Genomic DNA, 25977 nt, shown 5'->3' on the forward strand with positions numbered 1-25977 from the left:
CTATGAACAAATGACAGAAATATGTAAAAGTTTTCCTTATTTGAAATGAAATTCTCTACAAAATGCACATTATGAATTTTGAATACCATGAAAATAGTTTTTTTGCAAAATTGACAGTACCGGCCCTTGCAATTTTAAAACATAAAAATTTGGACAGATTTGTGGAAATTTCTGCATCTATGAACAAATGACAGAAATATGGATTAGTTTTCCTTATTCGAAATGAAATTCTCTACAAAATGCACATTTTGAATTTTGAATAGCTTGAAAATAGTTTTTTTGCAAAATTGACAGTACCGGCCCTTGCAATTTTAAAACATAAAAATTTGGACAGATTTGTGGAAATTTCTGCATCTATGAACAAATGACAGAAATATGGATTAGTTTTCCTTATTCAAAATGAAATTCTCTACAAAATGCACATTATGAATTTTGAATAGCATGAAAATTTTTTTTTTTGCAAAACTGACAGTACCGGCCTTTGCAATTTTAAAACAAAAAAATTTGGACAGATTTGTGGAAATTTCTCAGTGTATGAACAAATGACAGAAATATGGATTAGTTTTCCTTATTCGAAATGAAATTCTCTACAAAATGCACATTTTGAATTTTGAATAGCTTGAAAATAGTTTTTTTTGCAAAATTGACAGTACTGGCCCTTGCAATTTTAAAACATAAAAATTTGGACAGATTTGTGGAAATTTCTGCATCTATGAACAAATGAGAGAAATATGGATTAGTTTTCCTCATTCGAAATGAAATTCTCTACATAATGCACATTATGAATTTTAAATAGCATGAAAATAGTTTTTTTTGCAAAATTGACAGTACTGGCCCTTAGGATTTTGAAACATGAAAATTTGGAAAGATTTGTGGAAATTTCTCCGTCTATGAACAAATGAGAGAAATATGGATTAGTTTTCCTCATTCGAAATGAAATTCTTTACAAAATGCACATTATGAATTTTGAATAGCATGAAAATAGTTTTTTTGCAAAATTGACAGTACCGGCCCTTGCAATTTTAAAACATAAAAATTTGGACAGATTTGTGGAAATTTCTCAGTCTATGAACAAATGACAGAAATATGGATTAGTTTTCCTTATTCGAAATGAAATTCTCTACAAAATGCACATTTTGAATTTTGAATAGCATGAAAATAGTTTTTTTGCAAAATTGACAGTACCGGCCCTTGCAATTTTAAAACATAAAAATTTCGACAGATTTGTGAAAATTTCTCAGTCTGAACAAATGACAGAAATATGGATTAGTTTTCCTTATTCGAAATGAAATTCTCTACAAAATGCACATTATGAATTTTGAATAGCATGAAAATAGTTTTTTTGCAAAATTGACAGTACCGGCCCTTAGGATTTTGAAACATGAAAATTTGGACAGATTTGTGGAAATATCTCCGTCTATGAACAAATTAGAGAAATATGGATTAGTTTTCCTCATTCGAAATGAAATTCTCTACAAAATGCACATTATGAATTTTGAATAGCATGAAAATAGTTTTTTTGCAAAATTGACAGTACCGGCCCTTGCAATTTTAAAACATAAAAATTTGGACAGATTTGTGGAAATTTCTGCGTCTATGAACAAATGACAGAAATATGGAAAAGTTTTCCTTATTTGAAATGAAATTCTCTACAAAATGCACATTATGAATTTTGAATACCATGAAAATAGTTTTTTTGCAAAATTGACAGTACCGGCCCTTGCAATTTTAAAACATAAAAATTTGGACAGATTTGTGGAAATTTCTGCGTCTATGAACAAATGACAGAAATATGGATTAGTTTTCCTTATTCGAAATAAAATTCTCTACAAAATGCACATTTTGAATTTTGAATAGCATGAAAATAGTTTTTTTGCAAAATTGACAGTACCGGCCCTTGCAATTTTAAAACATAAAAATTTGGACAGATTTGTGGAAATTTCTGCATCTATGAACAAATGACAGAAATATGGATTAGTTTTCCTTATTCGAAATGAAATTCTCTACAAAATGCACATTTTGAATTTTGAATAGCTTGAAAATAGTTTTTTTGCAAAATTGACAGTACCGGCCCTTGCAATTTTAAAACATAAAAATTTGGACAGATTTGTGGAAATTTCTGCATCTATGAACAAATGACAGAAATATGGATTAGTTTTCCTTATTCAAAATGAAATTCTCTACAAAATGCACATTATGAATTTTGAATAGCATGAAAATTTTTTTTTTTGCAAAACTGACAGTACCGGCCTTTGCAATTTTAAAACAAAAAAATTTGGACAGATTTGTGGAAATTTCTCAGTGTATGAACAAATGACAGAAATATGGATTAGTTTTCCTTATTCGAAATGAAATTCTCTACAAAATGCACATTTTGAATTTTGAATAGCTTGAAAATAGTTTTTTTTGCAAAATTGACAGTACTGGCCCTCGCAATTTTAAAACAAAAATTTGGACAGATTTGTGGAAATTTCTCAGTCTATGAACAAATGAGAGAAATATGGATTAGTTTTCCTTATTCGAAATGAAATTCTCTACAAAATGCACATTATGAATTTTGAATACCATGAAAATAGTTTTTTTGCAAAATTGACAGTACCGGCCCTTGCAATTTTAAAACATGAAAATTTGGACCGATTTGTGGAAATTTCTGCGTCTATGAACAAATGACAGAAATATGGAATAGTTTTCCTTATTCAAAATGAAATTCTCTACAAAATGCACATTATGAATTTTGAATAGCATGAAAATTTTTTTTTTTGCAAAACTGACAGTACCGGCCTTTGCAATTTTAAAACAAAAAAATTTGGACAGATTTGTGGAAATTTCTCAGTGTATGAACAAATGACAGAAATATGGATTAGTTTTCCTTATTCGAAATGAAATTCTCTACAAAATGCACATTTTGAATTTTGAATAGCATGAAAATAGTTTTTTTGCAAAATTGACAGAACCGGCCCTTAGAATTTTGAAACATGAAAATTTGGAAAGATTTGTGGAAATTTCTCCGTCTATGAAGAAATGAGAGAAATATGGATTAGTTTTCCTTATTCGAAATGAAATTCTCTACAAAATGCACATTATGAATTTTGAATACCATGAAAATAGTTTTTTTGCAAAATTGACAGTACCGGCCCTTGCAATTTTAAAACATAAAAATTTGGACAGATTTGTGGAAATTTCTGCGTCTATGAACAAATGACAGAAATATGGATTAGTTTTCCTTATTCGAAATGAAATTCTCTACAAAATGCACATTTTGAATTTTGAATAGCATGAAAATAGTTTTTTTGCAAAATTGACAGTACCGGCCCTTGCAATTTTAAAACATAAAAATTTGGACAGATTTGTGGAAATTTCTGCATCTATGAACAAATGACAGAAATATGGATTAGTTTTCCTTATTCGAAATGAAATTCTCTACAAAATGCACATTATGAATTTTGAATAGCATGAAAATTTTTTTTTTTGCAAAACTGACAGTACCGGCCTTTGCAATTTTAAAACAAAAAAATTTGGACAGATTTGTGGAAATTTCTCAGTGTATGAACAAATGACAGAAATATGGATTAGTTTTCCTTATTCGAAATGAAATTCTCTACAAAATGCACATTTTGAATTTTGAATAGCATGAAAATAGTTTTTTTGCAAAATTGACAGAACCGGCCCTTAGAATTTTGAAACATGAAAATTTGGAAAGATTTGTGGAAATTTCTCCGTCTATGAAGAAATGAGAGAAATATGGATTAGTTTTCCTTATTCGAAATGAAATTCTCTACAAAATGCACATTATGAATTTTGAATACCATGAAAATAGTTTTTTTGCAAAATTGACAGTACCGGCCCTTGCAATTTTAAAACATGAAAATTTGGACCGATTTGTGGAAATTTCTGCGTCTATGAACAAATGACAGAAATATGGAATAGTTTTCCTTATTTGAAATGAAATTCTCTACAAAATGCACATTATGAATTTTGAATACCATGAAAATACTTTTTTTGCAAAATTGACAGTACCGGCCCTTAGGATTTTGAAACATGAAAATTTGGACAGATTTGTGGAAATATCTCCGTCTATGAACAAATTAGAGAAATATGGATTAGTTTTCCTCATTCGAAATGAAATTCTCTACAAAATGCACATTATGAATTTTGAATAGCATGAAAATAGTTTTTTTGCAAAATTGACAGTACCGGCCCTTGCAATTTTAAAACATAAAAATTTGGACAGATTTGTGGAAATTTCTGCATCTATGAACAAATGAGAGAAATATGGATTAGTTTTCCTCATTCGAAATGAAATTCTCTACATAATGCACATTATGAATTTTAAATAGCATGAAAATAGTTTTTTTTGCAAAATTGACAGTACCGGCCCTTAGGATTTTGAAACATGAAAATTTGGAAAGATTTGTGGAAATTTCTCCGTCTATGAACAAATGAGAGAAATATGGATTAGTTTTCCTCATTCGAAATGAAATTCTTTACAAAATGCACATTATGAATTTTGAATAGCATGAAAATAGTTTTTTTGCAAAATTGACAGTACCGGCCCTTGCAATTTTAAAACATAAAAATTTGGACAGATTTGTGGAAATTTCTCAGTCTATGAAGAAATGACAGAAATATGGATTAGTTTTCCTTATTCGAAATGAAATTCTCTACAAAATGCACATTATGAATTTTGAATACCATGAAAATAGTTTTTTTGCAAAATTGACAGTACCGGCCCTTGCAATTTTAAAACATAAAAATTTGGACAGATTTGTGGAAATTTCTGCGTCTATGAACAAATGACAGAAATATGGATTAGTTTTCCTTATTCGAAATAAAATTCTCTACAAAATGCACATTTTGAATTTTGAATAGCATGAAAATAGTTTTTTTGCAAAATTGACAGTACCGGCCCTTGCAATTTTAAAACATAAAAATTTGGACAGATTTGTGGAAATTTCTGCATCTATGAACAAATGACAGAAATATGGATTAGTTTTCCTTATTCGAAATGAAATTCTCTACAAAATGCACATTTTGAATTTTGAATAGCTTGAAAATAGTTTTTTTGCAAAATTGACAGTACCGGCCCTTGCAATTTTAAAACATAAAAATTTGGACAGATTTGTGGAAATTTCTGCATCTATGAACAAATGACAGAAATATGGATTAGTTTTCCTTATTCAAAATGAAATTCTCTACAAAATGCACATTATGAATTTTGAATAGCATGAAAATTTTTTTTTTTGCAAAACTGACAGTACCGGCCTTTGCAATTTTAAAACAAAAAAATTTGGACAGATTTGTGGAAATTTCTCAGTGTATGAACAAATGACAGAAATATGGATTAGTTTTCCTTATTCGAAATGAAATTCTCTACAAAATGCACATTTTGAATTTTGAATAGCATGAAAATAGTTTTTTTGCAAAATTGACAGTACCGGCCCTTGCAATTTTAAAACATAAAAATTTCGACAGATTTGTGAAAATTTCTCAGTCTGAACAAATGACAGAAATATGGATTAGTTTTCCTTATTCGAAATGAAATTCTCTACAAAATGCACATTATGAATTTTGAATAGCATGAAAATAGTTTTTTTGCAAAATTGACAGTACCGGCCCTTAGGATTTTGAAACATGAAAATTTGGACAGATTTGTGGAAATATCTCCGTCTATGAACAAATTAGAGAAATATGGATTAGTTTTCCTCATTCGAAATGAAATTCTCTACAAAATGCACATTATGAATTTTGAATAGCATGAAAATAGTTTTTTTGCAAAATTGACAGTACCGGCCCTTGCAATTTTAAAACATAAAAATTTGGACAGATTTGTGGAAATTTCTGCGTCTATGAACAAATGACAGAAATATGGAAAAGTTTTCCTTATTTGAAATGAAATTCTCTACAAAATGCACATTATGAATTTTGAATACCATGAAAATAGTTTTTTTGCAAAATTGACAGTACCGGCCCTTGCAATTTTAAAACATAAAAATTTGGACAGATTTGTGGAAATTTCTGCGTCTATGAACAAATGACAGAAATATGGATTAGTTTTCCTTATTCGAAATAAAATTCTCTACAAAATGCACATTTTGAATTTTGAATAGCATGAAAATAGTTTTTTTGCAAAATTGACAGTACCGGCCCTTGCAATTTTAAAACATAAAAATTTGGACAGATTTGTGGAAATTTCTGCATCTATGAACAAATGACAGAAATATGGATTAGTTTTCCTTATTCGAAATGAAATTCTCTACAAAATGCACATTTTGAATTTTGAATAGCTTGAAAATAGTTTTTTTGCAAAATTGACAGTACCGGCCCTTGCAATTTTAAAACATAAAAATTTGGACAGATTTGTGGAAATTTCTGCATCTATGAACAAATGACAGAAATATGGATTAGTTTTCCTTATTCAAAATGAAATTCTCTACAAAATGCACATTATGAATTTTGAATAGCATGAAAATTTTTTTTTTTGCAAAACTGACAGTACCGGCCTTTGCAATTTTAAAACAAAAAAATTTGGACAGATTTGTGGAAATTTCTCAGTGTATGAACAAATGACAGAAATATGGATTAGTTTTCCTTATTCGAAATGAAATTCTCTACAAAATGCACATTTTGAATTTTGAATAGCTTGAAAATAGTTTTTTTTGCAAAATTGACAGTACTGGCCCTCGCAATTTTAAAACAAAAATTTGGACAGATTTGTGGAAATTTCTCAGTCTATGAACAAATGAGAGAAATATGGATTAGTTTTCCTTATTCGAAATGAAATTCTCTACAAAATGCACATTATGAATTTTGAATACCATGAAAATAGTTTTTTTGCAAAATTGACAGTACCGGCCCTTGCAATTTTAAAACATGAAAATTTGGACCGATTTGTGGAAATTTCTGCGTCTATGAACAAATGACAGAAATATGGAATAGTTTTCCTTATTCAAAATGAAATTCTCTACAAAATGCACATTATGAATTTTGAATAGCATGAAAATTTTTTTTTTTGCAAAACTGACAGTACCGGCCTTTGCAATTTTAAAACAAAAAAATTTGGACAGATTTGTGGAAATTTCTCAGTGTATGAACAAATGACAGAAATATGGATTAGTTTTCCTTATTCGAAATGAAATTCTCTACAAAATGCACATTTTGAATTTTGAATAGCATGAAAATAGTTTTTTTGCAAAATTGACAGAACCGGCCCTTAGAATTTTGAAACATGAAAATTTGGAAAGATTTGTGGAAATTTCTCCGTCTATGAAGAAATGAGAGAAATATGGATTAGTTTTCCTTATTCGAAATGAAATTCTCTACAAAATGCACATTATGAATTTTGAATACCATGAAAATAGTTTTTTTGCAAAATTGACAGTACCGGCCCTTGCAATTTTAAAACATAAAAATTTGGACAGATTTGTGGAAATTTCTGCGTCTATGAACAAATGACAGAAATATGGATTAGTTTTCCTTATTCGAAATGAAATTCTCTACAAAATGCACATTTTGAATTTTGAATAGCATGAAAATAGTTTTTTTGCAAAATTGACAGTACCGGCCCTTGCAATTTTAAAACATAAAAATTTGGACAGATTTGTGGAAATTTCTGCATCTATGAACAAATGACAGAAATATGGATTAGTTTTCCTTATTCGAAATGAAATTCTCTACAAAATGCACATTATGAATTTTGAATAGCATGAAAATTTTTTTTTTTGCAAAACTGACAGTACCGGCCTTTGCAATTTTAAAACAAAAAAATTTGGACAGATTTGTGGAAATTTCTCAGTGTATGAACAAATGACAGAAATATGGATTAGTTTTCCTTATTCGAAATGAAATTCTCTACAAAATGCACATTTTGAATTTTGAATAGCATGAAAATAGTTTTTTTGCAAAATTGACAGAACCGGCCCTTAGAATTTTGAAACATGAAAATTTGGAAAGATTTGTGGAAATTTCTCCGTCTATGAAGAAATGAGAGAAATATGGATTAGTTTTCCTTATTCGAAATGAAATTCTCTACAAAATGCACATTATGAATTTTGAATACCATGAAAATAGTTTTTTTGCAAAATTGACAGTACCGGCCCTTGCAATTTTAAAACATGAAAATTTGGACCGATTTGTGGAAATTTCTGCGTCTATGAACAAATGACAGAAATATGGAATAGTTTTCCTTATTTGAAATGAAATTCTCTACAAAATGCACATTATGAATTTTGAATACCATGAAAATACTTTTTTTGCAAAATTGACAGTACCGGCCCTTAGGATTTTGAAACATGAAAATTTGGACAGATTTGTGGAAATATCTCCGTCTATGAACAAATTAGAGAAATATGGATTAGTTTTCCTCATTCGAAATGAAATTCTCTACAAAATGCACATTATGAATTTTGAATAGCATGAAAATAGTTTTTTTGCAAAATTGACAGTACCGGCCCTTGCAATTTTAAAACATAAAAATTTGGACAGATTTGTGGAAATTTCTGCATCTATGAACAAATGAGAGAAATATGGATTAGTTTTCCTCATTCGAAATGAAATTCTCTACATAATGCACATTATGAATTTTAAATAGCATGAAAATAGTTTTTTTTGCAAAATTGACAGTACCGGCCCTTAGGATTTTGAAACATGAAAATTTGGAAAGATTTGTGGAAATTTCTCCGTCTATGAACAAATGAGAGAAATATGGATTAGTTTTCCTCATTCGAAATGAAATTCTTTACAAAATGCACATTATGAATTTTGAATAGCATGAAAATAGTTTTTTTGCAAAATTGACAGTACCGGCCCTTGCAATTTTAAAACATAAAAATTTGGACAGATTTGTGGAAATTTCTCAGTCTATGAAGAAATGACAGAAATATGGATTAGTTTTCCTTATTCGAAATGAAATTCTCTACAAAATGCACATTATGAATTTTGAATACCATGAAAATAGTTTTTTTGCAAAATTGACAGTACCGGCCCTTGCAATTTTAAAACATAAAAATTTGGACAGATTTGTGGAAATTTCTGCGTCTATGAACAAATGACAGAAATATGGATTAGTTTTCCTTATTCGAAATAAAATTCTCTACAAAATGCACATTTTGAATTTTGAATAGCATGAAAATAGTTTTTTTGCAAAATTGACAGTACCGGCCCTTGCAATTTTAAAACATAAAAATTTGGACAGATTTGTGGAAATTTCTGCATCTATGAACAAATGACAGAAATATGGATTAGTTTTCCTTATTCGAAATGAAATTCTCTACAAAATGCACATTTTGAATTTTGAATAGCTTGAAAATAGTTTTTTTGCAAAATTGACAGTACCGGCCCTTGCAATTTTAAAACATAAAAATTTGGACAGATTTGTGGAAATTTCTGCATCTATGAACAAATGACAGAAATATGGATTAGTTTTCCTTATTCAAAATGAAATTCTCTACAAAATGCACATTATGAATTTTGAATAGCATGAAAATTTTTTTTTTTGCAAAACTGACAGTACCGGCCTTTGCAATTTTAAAACAAAAAAATTTGGACAGATTTGTGGAAATTTCTCAGTGTATGAACAAATGACAGAAATATGGATTAGTTTTCCTTATTCGAAATGAAATTCTCTACAAAATGCACATTTTGAATTTTGAATAGCTTGAAAATAGTTTTTTTTGCAAAATTGACAGTACTGGCCCTCGCAATTTTAAAACAAAAATTTGGACAGATTTGTGGAAATTTCTCAGTCTATGAACAAATGAGAGAAATATGGATTAGTTTTCCTCATTCGAAATGAAATTCTCTACATAATGCACATTATGAATTTTGAATAGCATGAAAATAGTTTTTTTTGCAAAATTGACAGTACCGGCCCTTAGGATTTTGAAACATGAAAATTTGGAAAGATTTGTGGAAATTTCTCCGTCTATGAACAAATGAGAGAAATATGGATTAGTTTTCCTCATTCGAAATGAAATTCTCTACAAAATGCACATTATGAATTTTGAATAGCATGAAAATAGTTTTTTTGCAAAATTGACAGTACCGGCCCTTGCAATTTTAAAACATAAAAATTTGGAAAGATTTGTGGAAATTTCTCCGTCTATGAACAAATTAGAGAAATATGGATTAGTTTTCCTCATTCGAAATGAAATTCTCTACAAAATGCACATTATGAATTTTGAATAGCATGAAAATAGTTTTTTTGCAAAATTGACAGTACCGGCCCTTGCAATTTTAAAACATAAAAATTTGGACAGATTTGTGGAAATTTCTGCGTCTATGAACAAATGACAGAAATATGGATTAGTTTTCCTTATTCGAAATGAAATTCTCTACAAAATGCACATTTTGAATTTTGAATAGCATGAAAATAGTTTTTTTGCAAAATTGACAGTACCGGCCCTTGCAATTTTAAAACATAAAAATTTGGACAGATTTGTGGAAATTTCTGCATCTATGAACAAATGACAGAAATATGGATTAGTTTTCCTTATTCGAAATGAAATTCTCTACAAAATGCACATTTTGAATTTTGAATAGCTTGAAAATAGTTTTTTTGCAAAATTGACAGTACCGGCCCTTGCAATTTTAAAACATAAAAATTTGGACAGATTTGTGGAAATTTCTGCATCTATGAACAAATGACAGAAATATGGATTAGTTTTCCTTATTCAAAATGAAATTCTCTACAAAATGCACATTATGAATTTTGAATAGCATGAAAAATTTTTTTTTTGCAAAACTGACAGTACCGGCCTTTGCAATTTTAAAACAAAAAAATTTGGACAGATTTGTGGAAATTTCTCAGTGTATGAACAAATGACAGAAATATGGATTAGTTTTCCTTATTCGAAATGAAATTCTCTACAAAATGCACATTTTGAATTTTGAATAGCATGAAAATAGTTTTTTTGCAAAATTGACAGAACCGGCCCTTAGAATTTTGAAACATGAAAATTTGGAAAGATTTGTGGAAATTTCTCCGTCTATGAAGAAATGAGAGAAATATGGATTAGTTTTCCTTATTCGAAATGAAATTCTCTACAAAATGCACATTATGAATTTTGAATACCATGAAAATAGTTTTTTTGCAAAATTGACAGTACCGGCCCTTGCAATTTTAAAACATGAAAATTTGGACCGATTTGTGGAAATTTCTGCGTCTATGAACAAATGACAGAAATATGGATTAGTTTTCCTTATTCGAAATGAAATTCTCTACAAAATGCACATTTTGAATTTTGAATAGCATGAAAATAGTTTTTTTGCAAAATTGACAGAACCGGCCCTTAGGATTTTGAAACATGAAAATTTGGACAGATTTGTGGAAATATCTCCGTCTATGAACAAATGAGAGAAATATGGATTAGTTTTCCTCATTCGAAATGAAATTCTCTACAAAATGCACATTATGAATTTTGGATACCATGAAAATAGTTTTTTTGCAAAATTGACAGTACCGGCCCTTAGGATTTTGAAACATGAAAATTTGGACAGATTTGTGGAAATATCTCCGTCTATGAACAAATTAGAGAAATATGGATTAGTTTTCCTCATTCGAAATGAAATTCTCTACAAAATGCACATTATGAATTTTGAATAGCATGAAAATAGTTTTTTTGCAAAATTGACAGTACCGGCCCTTGCAATTTTAAAACATAAAAATTTGGACAGATTTGTGGAAATTTCTGCGTCTATGAACAAATGACAGAAATATGGAAAAGTTTTCCTTATTTGAAATGAAATTCTCTACAAAATGCACATTATGAATTTTGAATACCATGAAAATAGTTTTTTTGCAAAATTGACAGTACCGGCCCTTGCAATTTTAAAACATAAAAATTTGGACAGATTTGTGGAAATATCTCCGTCTATGAACAAATTAGAGAAATATGGATTAGTTTTCCTCATTCGAAATGAAATTCTCTACAAAATGCACATTATGAATTTTGAATAGCATGAAAATAGTTTTTTTGCAAAATTGACAGTACCGGCCCTTGCAATTTTAAAACATAAAAATTTGGACAGATTTGTGGAAATTTCTGCGTCGATGAACAAATGACAGAAATATGGATTAGTTTTCCTTATTCGAAATGAAATTCTCTACAAAATGCACATTTTGAATTTTGAATAGCATGAAAATAGTTTTTTTGCAAAATTGACAGTACCGGCCCTTAGGATTTTGAAACATGAAAATTTGGAAAGATTTGTGGAAATTTCTCCGTCTATGAACAAATGAGAGAAATATGGATTAGTTTTCCTCATTCGAAATGAAATTCTCTACAAAATGCACATTATGAATTTTGAATAGCATGAAAATAGTTTTTTTGCAAAATTGACAGTACCGGCCCTTGCAATTTTAAAACATAAAAATTTGGACAGATTTGTGGAAATTTCTCAGTCTATGAACAAATGACAGAAATATGGATTAGTTTTCCTTATTCGAAATGAAATTCTCTACAAAATGCACATTATGAATTTTGAATAGCATGAAAATAGTTTTTTTGCAAAATTGACAGTACCGGCCCTTGCAATTTTAAAACATGAAAATTTGGACAGATTTGTGGAAATTTCTGCATCTATGAACAAATGACAGAAATATGGATTAGTTTTCCTTATTTGAAATGAAATTCTCTACAAAATGCACATTATGAATTTTGAATACCATGAAAATACTTTTTTTGCAAAATTGACAGTACCGGCCCTTAGGATTTTGAAACATGAAAATTTGGACAGATTTGTGGAAATATCTCCGTCTATGAACAAATTAGAGAAATATGGATTAGTTTTCCTCATTCGAAATGAAATTCTCTACAAAATGCACATTATGAATTTTGAATAGCATGAAAATAGTTTTTTTGCAAAATTGACAGTACCGGCCCTTGCAATTTTAAAACATAAAAATTTGGACAGATTTGTGGAAATTTCTGCATCTATGAACAAATGAGAGAAATATGGATTAGTTTTCCTCATTCGAAATGAAATTCTCTACATAATGCACATTATGAATTTTAAATAGCATGAAAATAGTTTTTTTTGCAAAATTGACAGTACTGGCCCTTAGGATTTTGAAACATGAAAATTTGGAAAGATTTGTGGAAATTTCTCCGTCTATGAACAAATGAGAGAAATATGGATTAGTTTTCCTCATTCGAAATGAAATTCTTTACAAAATGCACATTATGAATTTTGAATAGCATGAAAATAGTTTTTTTGCAAAATTGACAGTACCGGCCCTTGCAATTTTAAAACATAAAAATTTGGACAGATTTGTGGAAATTTCTCAGTCTATGAACAAATGACAGAAATATGGATTAGTTTTCCTTATTCGAAATGAAATTCTCTACAAAATGCACATTTTGAATTTTGAATAGCATGAAAATAGTTTTTTTGCAAAATTGACAGTACCGGCCCTTGCAATTTTAAAACATAAAAATTTCGACAGATTTGTGAAAATTTCTCAGTCTGAACAAATGACAGAAATATGGATTAGTTTTCCTTATTCGAAATGAAATTCTCTACAAAATGCACATTATGAATTTTGAATAGCATGAAAATAGTTTTTTTGCAAAATTGACAGTACTGGCCCTTGCAATTTTAAAACATAAAAATTTGGACAGATTTGTGGAAATTTCTGCGTCTATGAACAAATGACAGAAATATGGAATAGTTTTCCTTATTTGAAATGAAATTCTCTACAAAATGCACATTATGAATTTTGAATACCATGAAAATAGTTTTTTTGCAAAATTGACAGTACCGGCCCTTAGGATTTTGAAACATGAAAATTTGGGCAGATTTGTGGAAATATCTCCGTCTATGAACAAATTAGAGAAATATGGATTAGTTTTCCTTATTCGAAATGAAATTCTCTACAAAATGCACATTATGAATTTTGAATAGCATGAATTTTTTTTTTTTTTGCAAAACTGACAGTACCGGCCTTTGCAATTTTAAAACAAAAAAATTTGGACAGATTTGTGGAAATTTCTCAGTGTATGAACAAATGACAGAAATATGGATTAGTTTTCCTTATTCGAAATGAAATTCTCTACAAAATGCACATTTTGAATTTTGAATAGCATGAAAATAGTTTTTTTGCAAAATTGACAGTACCGGCCCTTAGGATTTTGAAACATGAAAATTTGGACAGATTTGTGGAAATATCTCCGTCTATGAACAAATTAGAGAAATATGGATTAGTTTTCCTCATTCGAAATGAAATTCTCTACAAAATGCACATTATGAATTTTGAATAGCATGAAAATAGTTTTTTTGCAAAATTGACAGTACCGGCCCTTGCAATTTTAAAACATAAAAATTTGGACAGATTTGTGGAAATTTCTGCGTCTATGAACAAATGACAGAAATATGGAAAAGTTTTCCTTATTTGAAATGAAATTCTCTACAAAATGCACATTATGAATTTTGAATACCATGAAAATAGTTTTTTTGCAAAATTGACAGTACCGGCCCTTGCAATTTTAAAACATAAAAATTTGGACAGATTTGTGGAAATTTCTGCGTCTATGAACAAATGACAGAAATATGGATTAGTTTTCCTTATTCGAAATAAAATTCTCTACAAAATGCACATTTTGAATTTTGAATAGCATGAAAATAGTTTTTTTGCAAAATTGACAGTACCGGCCCTTGCAATTTTAAAACATAAAAATTTGGACAGATTTGTGGAAATTTCTGCATCTATGAACAAATGACAGAAATATGGATTAGTTTTCCTTATTCGAAATGAAATTCTCTACAAAATGCACATTTTGAATTTTGAATAGCTTGAAAATAGTTTTTTTGCAAAATTGACAGTACCGGCCCTTGCAATTTTAAAACATAAAAATTTGGACAGATTTGTGGAAATTTCTGCATCTATGAACAAATGACAGAAATATGGATTAGTTTTCCTTATTCAAAATGAAATTCTCTACAAAATGCACATTATGAATTTTGAATAGCATGAAAATTTTTTTTTTTGCAAAACTGACAGTACCGGCCTTTGCAATTTTAAAACAAAAAAATTTGGACAGATTTGTGGAAATTTCTCAGTGTATGAACAAATGACAGAAATATGGATTAGTTTTCCTTATTCGAAATGAAATTCTCTACAAAATGCACATTTTGAATTTTGAATAGCTTGAAAATAGTTTTTTTTGCAAAATTGACAGTACTGGCCCTCGCAATTTTAAAACAAAAATTTGGACAGATTTGTGGAAATTTCTCAGTCTATGAACAAATGAGAGAAATATGGATTAGTTTTCCTCATTCGAAATGAAATTCTCTACATAATGCACATTATGAATTTTGAATAGCATGAAAATAGTTTTTTTTGCAAAATTGACAGTACCGGCCCTTAGGATTTTGAAACATGAAAATTTGGAAAGATTTGTGGAAATTTCTCCGTCTATGAACAAATGAGAGAAATATGGATTAGTTTTCCTCATTCGAAATGAAATTCTCTACAAAATGCACATTATGAATTTTGAATAGCATGAAAATAGTTTTTTTGCAAAATTGACAGTACCGGCCCTTGCAATTTTAAAACATAAAAATTTGGACAGATTTGTGGAAATTTCTGCGTCTATGAACAAATGACAGAAATATGGATTAGTTTTCCTTATTCGAAATGAAATTCTCTACAAAATGCACATTTTGAATTTTGAATAGCATGAAAATAGTTTTTTTGCAAAATTGACAGTACCGGCCCTTGCAATTTTAAAACATAAAAATTTGGACAGATTTGTGGAAATTTCTGCATCTATGAACAAATGACAGAAATATGGATTAGTTTTCCTTATTCGAAATGAAATTCTCTACAAAATGCACATTTTGAATTTTGAATAGCTTGAAAATAGTTTTTTTGCAAAATTGACAGTACCGGCCCTTGCAATTTTAAAACATAAAAATTTGGACAGATTTGTGGAAATTTCTGCATCTATGAACAAATGACAGAAATATGGATTAGTTTTCCTTATTCAAAATGAAATTCTCTACAAAATGCACATTATGAATTTTGAATAGCATGAAAAATTTTTTTTTTGCAAAACTGACAGTACCGGCCTTTGCAATTTTAAAACAAAAAAATTTGGACAGATTTGTGGAAATTTCTCAGTGTATGAACAAATGACAGAAATATGGATTAGTTTTCCTTATTCGAAATGAAATTCTCTACAAAATGCACATTTTGAATTTTGAATAGCATGAAAATAGTTTTTTTGCAAAATTGACAGAACCGGCCCTTAGAATTTTGAAACATGAAAATTTGGAAAGATTTGTGGAAATTTCTCCGTCTATGAAGAAATGAGAGAAATATGGATTAGTTTTCCTTATTCGAAATGAAATTCTCTACAAAATGCACATTATGAATTTTGAATACCATGAAAATAGTTTTTTTGCAAAATTGACAGTACCGGCCCTTGCAATTTTAAAACATGAAAATTTGGACCGATTTGTGGAAATTTCTGCGTCTATGAACAAATGAGAGAAATATGGAATAGTTTTCCTTATTTGAAATGAAATTCTCTACAAAATGCACATTATGAATTTTGAATACCATGAAAATACTTTTTTTGCAAAATTGACAGTACCGGCCCTTAGGATTTTGAAACATGAAAATTTGGACAGATTTGTGGAAATATCTCCGTCTATGAACAAATGAGAGAAATATGGATTAGTTTTCCTCATTCGAAATGAAATTCTCTACAAAATGCACATTATGAATTTTGGATACCATGAAAATAGTTTTTTTGCAAAATTGACAGTACCGGCCCTTAGGATTTTGAAACATGAAAATTTGGACAGATTTGTGGAAATATCTCCGTCTATGAACAAATTAGAGAAATATGGATTAGTTTTCCTCATTCGAAATGAAATTCTCTACAAAATGCACATTATGAATTTTGAATAGCATGAAAATAGTTTTTTTGCAAAATTGACAGTACCGGCCCTTGCAATTTTAAAACATAAAAATTTGGACAGATTTGTGGAAATTTCTGCGTCTATGAACAAATGACAGAAATATGGAAAAGTTTTCCTTATTTGAAATGAAATTCTCTACAAAATGCACATTATGAATTTTGAATACCATGAAAATAGTTTTTTTGCAAAATTGACAGTACCGGCCCTTGCAATTTTAAAACATAAAAATTTGGAAAGATTTGTGGAAATTTCTCCGTCTATGAACAAATTAGAGAAATATGGATTACTTTTCCTCATTCGAAATGAAATTCTCTACAAAATGCACATTATGAATTTTGAATAGCATGAAAATAGTTTTTTTGCAAAATTGACAGTACCGGCCCTTGCAATTTTAAAACATAAAAATTTGGACAGATTTGTGGAAATTTCTGCGTCTATGAACAAATTAGAGAAATATGGATTAGTTTTCCTCATTCGAAATGAAATTCTCTACAAAATGCACATTATGAATTTTGAATAGCATGAAAATAGTTTTTTTGCAAAATTGACAGTACCGGCCCTTGCAATTTTAAAACATAAAAATTTGGACAGATTTGTGGAAATTTCTGCATCTATGAACAAATGACAGAAATATGGATTAGTTTTCCTTATTCGAAATGAAATTCTCTACAAAATGCACATTTTGAATTTTGAATAGCTTGAAAATAGTTTTTTTGCAAAATTGACAGTACCGGCCCTTGCAATTTTAAAACATAAAAATTTGGACAGATTTGTGGAAATTTCTGCATCTATGAACAAATGACAGAAATATGGATTAGTTTTCCTTATTCAAAATGAAATTCTCTACAAAATGCACATTATGAATTTTGAATAGCATGAAAAATTTTTTTTTTGCAAAATTGACAGTACCGGCCCTTAGGATTTTGAAACATGAAAATTTGGGCAGATTTGTGGAAATATCTCCGTCTATGAACAAATTAGAGAAATATGGATTAGTTTTCCTCATTCGAAATGAAATTCTCTACAAAATGCACATTATGAATTTTGAATACCATGAAAATACTTTTTTTGCAAAATTGACAGTACCGGCCCTTAGGATTTTGAAACATTAAAATTTGGAAAGATTTGTGGAAATATCTCCGTCTATGAACAAATTAGAGAAATATGGATTAGTTTTCCTTATTCGAAATGAAATTCTCTACAAAATGCACATTATGAATTTTGAATACCATGAAAATAGTTTTTTTGCAAAATTGACAGTACCGGCCCTTAGGATTTTGAAACATGAAAATTTGGAAAGATTTGTGGAAATTTCTCAGTCTATGAACAAATGACAGAAATGTAGATTAGTTTTCCTTATTTGAAATAAATTCTCTACAAAATGCACATAATGAATTTTGAATACCATGAAAATAAGTTTTTTGCAAAATTGACAGTACCGGCCCTTGCAATTTTAAAACATAAAAATTTGGACAGATTTGTGGAAATTTCTGCGTCTATGAACAAATGACAGAAATATGGAATAGTTTTCCTTATTTGAAATGAAATTCTCTACAAAATGCACATTATGAATTTTGAATACCATGAAAATAGTTTTTTTGCAAAATTGACAGTACCGGCCCTTAGGATTTTGAAACATGAAAATTTGGGCAGATTTGTGGAAATATCTCCGTCTATGAACAAATTAGAGAAATATGGATTAGTTTTCCTTATTCGAAATGAAATTCTCTACAAAATGCACATTATGAATTTTGAATAGCATGAAAATTTTTTTTTTTTGCAAAACTGACAGTACCGGCCTTTGCAATTTTAAAACAAAAAAATTTGGACAGATTTGTGGAAATTTCTCAGTCTATGAACAAATGAGAGAAATATGGATTAGTTTTCCTCATTCGAAATGAAATTCTCTACATAATGCACATTATGAATTTTGAATAGCATGAAAATAGTTTTTTTTGCAAAATTGACAGTACTGGCCCTTAGGATTTTGAAACATGAAAATTTGGAAAGATTTGTGGAAATTTCTCCGTCTATGAACAAATGAGAGAAATATGGATTAGTTTTCCTCATTCGAAATGAAATTCTTTACAAAATGCACATTATGAATTTTGAATAGCATGAAAATAGTTTTTTTGCAAAATTGACAGTACCGGCCCTTGCAATTTTAAAACATAAAAATTTGGACAGATTTGTGGAAATTTCTCAGTCTATGAACAAATGACAGAAATATGGATTAGTTTTCCTTATTCGAAATGAAATTCTCTACAAAATGCACATTTTGAATTTTGAATAGCATGAAAATAGTTTTTTTGCAAAATTGACAGTACCGGCCCTTGCAATTTTAAAACATAAAAATTTCGACAGATTTGTGAAAATTTCTCAGTCTGAACAAATGACAGAAATATGGATTAGTTTTCCTTATTCGAAATGAAATTCTCTACAAAATGCACATTATGAATTTTGAATAGCATGAAAATAGTTTTTTTGCAAAATTGACAGTACCGGCCCTTAGGATTTTGAAACATGAAAATTTGGGCAGATTTGTGGAAATATCTCCGTCTATGAACAAATTAGAGAAATATGGATTAGTTTTCCTTATTCGAAATGAAATTCTCTACAAAATGCACATTATGAATTTTGAATAGCATGAAAATTTTTTTTTTTGCAAAACTGACAGTACCGGCCTTTGCAATTTTAAAACAAAAAAATTTGGACAGATTTGTGGAAATTTCTCAGTGTATGAACAAATGACAGAAATATGGATTAGTTTTCCTTATTCGAAATGAAATTCTCTACAAAATGCACATTTTGAATTTTGAATAGCATGAAATTGGTTTTTTTGCAAAATCGACAGTACCGGCCCTTGCAATTTTAAAACATAAAAATTTGGACAGATATGTGGAAATTTCTGCGTCTATGAACAAATGACAGAAATATGGAAAAGTTTTCCTTATTTGAAATGAAATTCTCTACAAAATGCACATTATGAATTTTGGATACCATGAAAATAGTTTTTTTGCAAAATTGACAGTACCGGCCCTTGCAATTTTAAAACATAAAAATTTGGACAGATTTGTGGAAATTTCTGCGTCTATGAACAAATGACAGAAATATGGATTAGTTTTCCTTATTCGAAATGAAATTCTCTACAAAATGCACATTTTGAATTTTGAATAGCATGAAAATAGTTTTTTTGCAAAATTGACAGTACCGGCCCTTGCAATTTTAAAACATAAAAATTTGGACAGATTTGTGGAAATTTCTGCATCTATGAACAAATGACAGAAATATGGATTAGTTTTCCTTATTCGAAATGAAATTCTCTACAAAATGCACATTTTGAATTTTGAATAGCTTGAAAATAGTTTTTTTGCAAAATTGACAGTACCGGCCCTTGCAATTTTAAAACATAAAAATTTGGACAGATTTGTGGAAATTTCTGCATCTATGAACAAATGACAGAAATATGGATTAGTTTTCCTTATTCAAAATGAAATTCTCTACAAAATGCACATTATGAATTTTGAATAGCATGAAAATTTTTTTTTTTTGCAAAACTGACAGTACCGGCCTTTGCAATTTTAAAACAAAAAAATTTGGACAGATTTGTGGAAATTTCTCAGTGTATGAACAAATGACAGAAATATGGATTAGTTTTCCTTATTCGAAATGAAATTCTCTACGAAATGCACATTTTGAATTTTGAATAGCATGAAAATAGTTTTTTTGCAAAATTGACAGAACCGGCCCTTAGGATTTTGAAACATGAAAATTTGGAAAGATTTGTGGAAATTTCTCCGTCTATGAAGAAATAAGAGAAATATGGATTAGTTTTCCTTATTTGAAATGAAATTCTCTACAAAATGCACATTATGAATTTTGAATACCATGAAAATAGTTTTTTTGCAAAATTGACAGTACCGGCCCTTGCAATTTTAAAACATAAAAATTTGGACAGATTTGTGGAAATATCTCCGTCTATGAACAAATTAGAGAAATATGGATTAGTTTTCCTCATTCGAAATGAAATTCTCTACAAAATGCACATTATGAATTTTGAATAGCATGAAAATAGTTTTTTTGCAAAATTGACAGTACCGGCCCTTGCAATTTTAAAACATAAAAATTTGGACAGATTTGTGGAAATTTCTGCGTCGATGAACAAATGACAGAAATATGGATTAGTTTTCCTCATTCGAAATGAAATTCTCTACATAATGCACATTATGAATTTTGAATAGCATGAAAATAGTTTTTTTTGCAAAATTGACAGTACCGGCCCTTGCAATTTTAAAACATAAAAATTTCGACAGATTTGTGAAAATTTCTCAGTCTGAACAAATGACAGAAATATGGATTAGTTTTCCTTATTCGAAATGAAATTCTCTACAAAATGCACATTATGAATTTTGAATAGCATGAAAATAGTTTTTTTGCAAAACCGACAGTACCGGCCTTTGCAATTTTAAAACAAAAAAATTTGGACAGATTTGTGGAAATTTCTCAGTGTATGAACAAATGACAGAAATATGGATTAGTTTTCCTTATTCGAAATGAAATTCTCTACAAAATGCACATTTTGAATTTTGAATAGCATGAAAATAGTTTTTTTGCAAAATTGACAGTACCGGCCCTTAGGATTTTGAAACATGAAAATTTGGACAGATTTGTGGAAATATCTCCGTCTATGAACAAATTAGAGAAATATGGATTAGTTTTCCTCATTCGAAATGAAATTCTCTACAAAATGCACATTATGAATTTTGAATAGCATGAAAATAGTTTTTTTGCAAAATTGACAGTACCGGCCCTTGCAATTTTAAAACATAAAAATTTGGACAGATTTGTGGAAATTTCTGCGTCGATGAACAAATGACAGAAATATGGATTAGTTTTCCTTATTCGAAATGAAATTCTCTACAAAATGCACATTTTGAATTTTGAATAGCATGAAAATAGTTTTTTTGCAAAATTGACAGTACCGGCCCTTAGGATTTTGAAACATGAAAATTTGGAAAGATTTGTGGAAATTTCTCCGTCTATGAACAAATGAGAGAAATATGGATTAGTTTTCCTCATTCGAAATGAAATTCTCTACAAAATGCACATTATGAATTTTGAATAGCATGAAAATAGTTTTTTTGCAAAATTGACAGTACCGGCCCTTGCAATTTTAAAACATAAAAATTTGGACAGATTTGTGGAAATTTCTCAGTCTATGAACAAATGACAGAAATATGGATTAGTTTTCCTTATTCGAAATGAAATTCTCTACAAAATGCACATTATGAATTTTGAATAGCATGAAAATAGTTTTTTTGCAAAATTGACAGTACCGGCCCTTGCAATTTTAAAACATGAAAATTTGGACAGATTTGTGGAAATTTCTGCGTCTATGAACAAATGACAGAAATATGGATTAGTTTTCCTTATTCGAAATGAAATTCTCTACAAAATGCACATTATGAATTTTGAATACCATGAAAATAGTTTTTTTGCAAAATTGACAGTACCGGCCCTTAGGATTTTGAAACATGAAAATTTGGGCAGATTTGTGGAAATATCTCCGTCTATGAACAAATTAGAGAAATATGGATTAGTTTTCCTCATTCGAAATGAAATTCTCTACAAAATGCACATTATGAATTTTGAATACCATGAAAATACTTTTTTTGCAAAATTGACAGTACCGGCCCTTAGGATTTTGAAACATTAAAATTTGGAAAGATTTGTGGAAATATCTCCGTCTATGAACAAATTAGAGAAATATGGATTAGTTTTTCTCATTCGAAATGAAATTCTCTACATAATGCACATTATGAATTTTGAATAGCATGAAAATAGTTTTTTTGCAAAATTGACAGTACCGGCCCTTAGGATTTTGAAACATGAAAATTTGGAAAGATTTGTGGAAATTTCTCAGTCTATGAACAAATGACAGAAATGTAGATTAGTTTTCCTTATTTGAAATAAATTCTCTACAAAATGCACATAATGAATTTTGAATACCATGAAAATAAGTTTTTTGAAAAATTGACAGTACCGGCCCTTGAAATTTTAAAACATGAAAATTTGGACAGATTTGTGGAAATTTCTGCGTCTATGAACAAATGACAGAAATATGGATTAGTTTTCCTTATTTGAAATGAAATTCTCTACAAAATGCACATTATGAATTTTGAATAGCATGAAAATAGTTTTTTTGCAAAATTGACAGTACCGGCCCTTGCAATTTTAAAACATGAAAATTTGGACAGATTTGTGGAAATTTCTGCGTCTATGAACAAATGACAGAAATATGGATTAGTTTTCCTTATTCGAAATGAAATTCTCTACAAAATGCACATTATGAATTTTGAATACCATGAAAATAGTTTTTTTGCAAAATTGACAGTACCGGCCCTTAGGATTTTGAAACATGAAAATTTGGGCAGATTTGTTGAAATATCTCCGTCTATGAACAAATTAGAGAAATATGGATTAGTTTTCCTCATTCGAAATGAAATTCTCTACAAAATGCACATTATGAATTTTGAATACCATGAAAATACTTTTTTTGCAAAATTGACAGTACCGGCCCTTAGGATTTTGAAACATGAAAATTTGGAAAGATTTGTGGAAATATCTCCGTCTATGAACAAATTAGAGAAATATGGATTAATTTTTCTCATTCGAAATGAAATTCTCTACATAATGCACATTATGAATTTTGAATAGCATGAAAATAGTTTTTTTGCAAAATTGACAGTACCGGCCCTTAGGATTTTGAAACATGAAAATTTGGAAAGATTTGTGGAAATTTCTCAGTCTATGAACAAATGACAGAAATATGGATTAGTTTTCCTTATTCGAAACGAAATTCTCTACAAAATGCACATTATGAATTTTGAATAGCATGAAAATAGTTTTTTTTGCAAAATTGACAGTACCGGCCCTTGCAATTTTAAAACATAAAACTTTGGACAGATTTGTGGAAATATCTCCGTCTATGAACAAATTAGAGAAATATGGATTAGTTTTCCTCATTCGAAATGAAATTCTCTACAAAATGCACATTATGAATTTTGAATAGCATGAAAATAGTTTTTTTGCAAAATTGACAGTACCGGCCCTTGCAATTTTAAAACATAAAAATTTGGACAGATTTGTGGAAATTTCTGCGTCGATGAACAAATGACAGAAATATGGATTAGTTTTCCTCATTCGAAATGAAATTCTCTACATAATGCACATTATGAATTTTGAATAGCATGAAAATAGTTTTTTTTGCAAAATTGACAGTACCGGCCCTTGCAATTTTAAAACATAAAAATTTCGACAGATTTGTGAAAATTTCTCAGTCTGAACAAATGACAGAAATATGGATTAGTTTTCCTTATTCGAAATGAAATTCTCTACAAAATGCACATTATGAATTTTGAATAGCATGAAAATAGTTTTTTTGCAAAACCGACAGTACCGGCCTTTGCAATTTTAAAACAAAAAAATTTGGACAGATTTGTGGAAATTTCTCAGTGTATGAACAAATGACAGAAATATGGATTAGTTTTCCTTATTCGAAATGAAATTCTCTACAAAATGCACATTTTGAATTTTGAATAGCATGAAAATAGTTTTTTTGCAAAATTGACAGTACCGGCCCTTAGGATTTTGAAACATGAAAATTTGGACAGATTTGTGGAAATATCTCCGTCTATGAACAAATTAGAGAAATATGGATTAGTTTTCCTCATTCGAAATGAAATTCTCTACAAAATGCACATTATGAATTTTGAATAGCATGAAAATAGTTTTTTTGCAAAATTGACAGTACCGGCCCTTGCAATTTTAAAACATAAAAATTTGGACAGATTTGTGGAAATTTCTGCGTCTATGAACAAATGACAGAAATATGGAAAAGTTTTCCTTATTTGAAATGAAATTCTCTACAAAATGCACATTATGAATTTTGAATACCATGAAAATAGTTTTTTTGCAAAATTGACAGTACCGGCCCTTGCAATTTTAAAACATAAAAATTTGGACAGATTTGTGGAAATATCTCCGTCTATGAACAAATTAGAGAAATATGGATTAGTTTTCCTCATTCGAAATGAAATTCTCTACAAAATGCACATTATGAATTTTGAATAGCATGAAAATAGTTTTTTTGCAAAATTGACAGTACCGGCCCTTGCAATTTTAAAACATAAAAATTTGGACAGATTTGTGGAAATTTCTGCGTCGATGAACAAATGACAGAAATATGGATTAGTTTTCCTTATTCGAAATGAAATTCTCTACAAAATGCACATTTTGAATTTTGAATACCATGAAAATACTTTTTTTGCAAAATTGACAGTACCGGCCCTTAGGATTTTGAAACATGAAAATTTGGAAAGATTTGTGGAAATATCTCCGTCTATGAACAAATTAGAGAAATATGGATTAATTTTTCTCATTCGAAATGAAATTCTCTACATAATGCACATTATGAATTTTGAATAGCATGAAAATAGTTTTTTTGCAAAATTGACAGTACCGGCCCTTAGGATTTTGAAACATGAAAATTTGGAAAGATTTGTGGAAATTTCTCAGTCTATGAACAAATGACAGAAATATGGATTAGTTTTCCTTATTCGAAACGAAATTCTCTACAAAATGCACATTATGAATTTTGAATAGCATGAAAATAGTTTTTTTTGCAAAATTGACAGTACCGGCCCTTGCAATTTTAAAACATAAAACTTTGGACAGATTTGTGGAAATATCTCCGTCTATGAACAAATTAGAGAAATATGGATTAGTTTTCCTCATTCGAAATGAAATTCTCTACAAAATGCACATTATGAATTTTGAATAGCATGAAAATAGTTTTTTTGCAAAATTGACAGTACCGGCCCTTGCAATTTTAAAACATAAAAATTTGGACAGATTTGTGGAAATTTCTGCGTCGATGAACAAATGACAGAAATATGGATTAGTTTTCCTCATTCGAAATGAAATTCTCTACATAATGCACATTATGAATTTTGAATAGCATGAAAATAGTTTTTTTTGCAAAATTGACAGTAC

At 29.2% G+C, this 25977-nt stretch overlaps 1 protein-coding gene across 2 annotated transcripts in view; it reads right to left on the bottom strand.

Moving 5' to 3' along the window:
- The window catches only part of Grasp65 (Golgi reassembly-stacking protein 2), a 525443-nt gene that overhangs the window by 169085 nt on the left and 330381 nt on the right, over nucleotides 1-25977 (bottom strand). The gene's annotated exons all lie outside the window — the stretch shown is intronic.

The sequence above is a fragment of the Pholcus phalangioides genome, unplaced genomic scaffold (assembly GCF_987345545.1).
Source record: "Pholcus phalangioides strain wild (caught in Gottingen) unplaced genomic scaffold, Ppha-v1.0 ptg000015l_1, whole genome shotgun sequence".
Lineage (NCBI taxonomy): Eukaryota > Metazoa > Arthropoda > Arachnida > Araneae > Pholcidae > Pholcus > Pholcus phalangioides.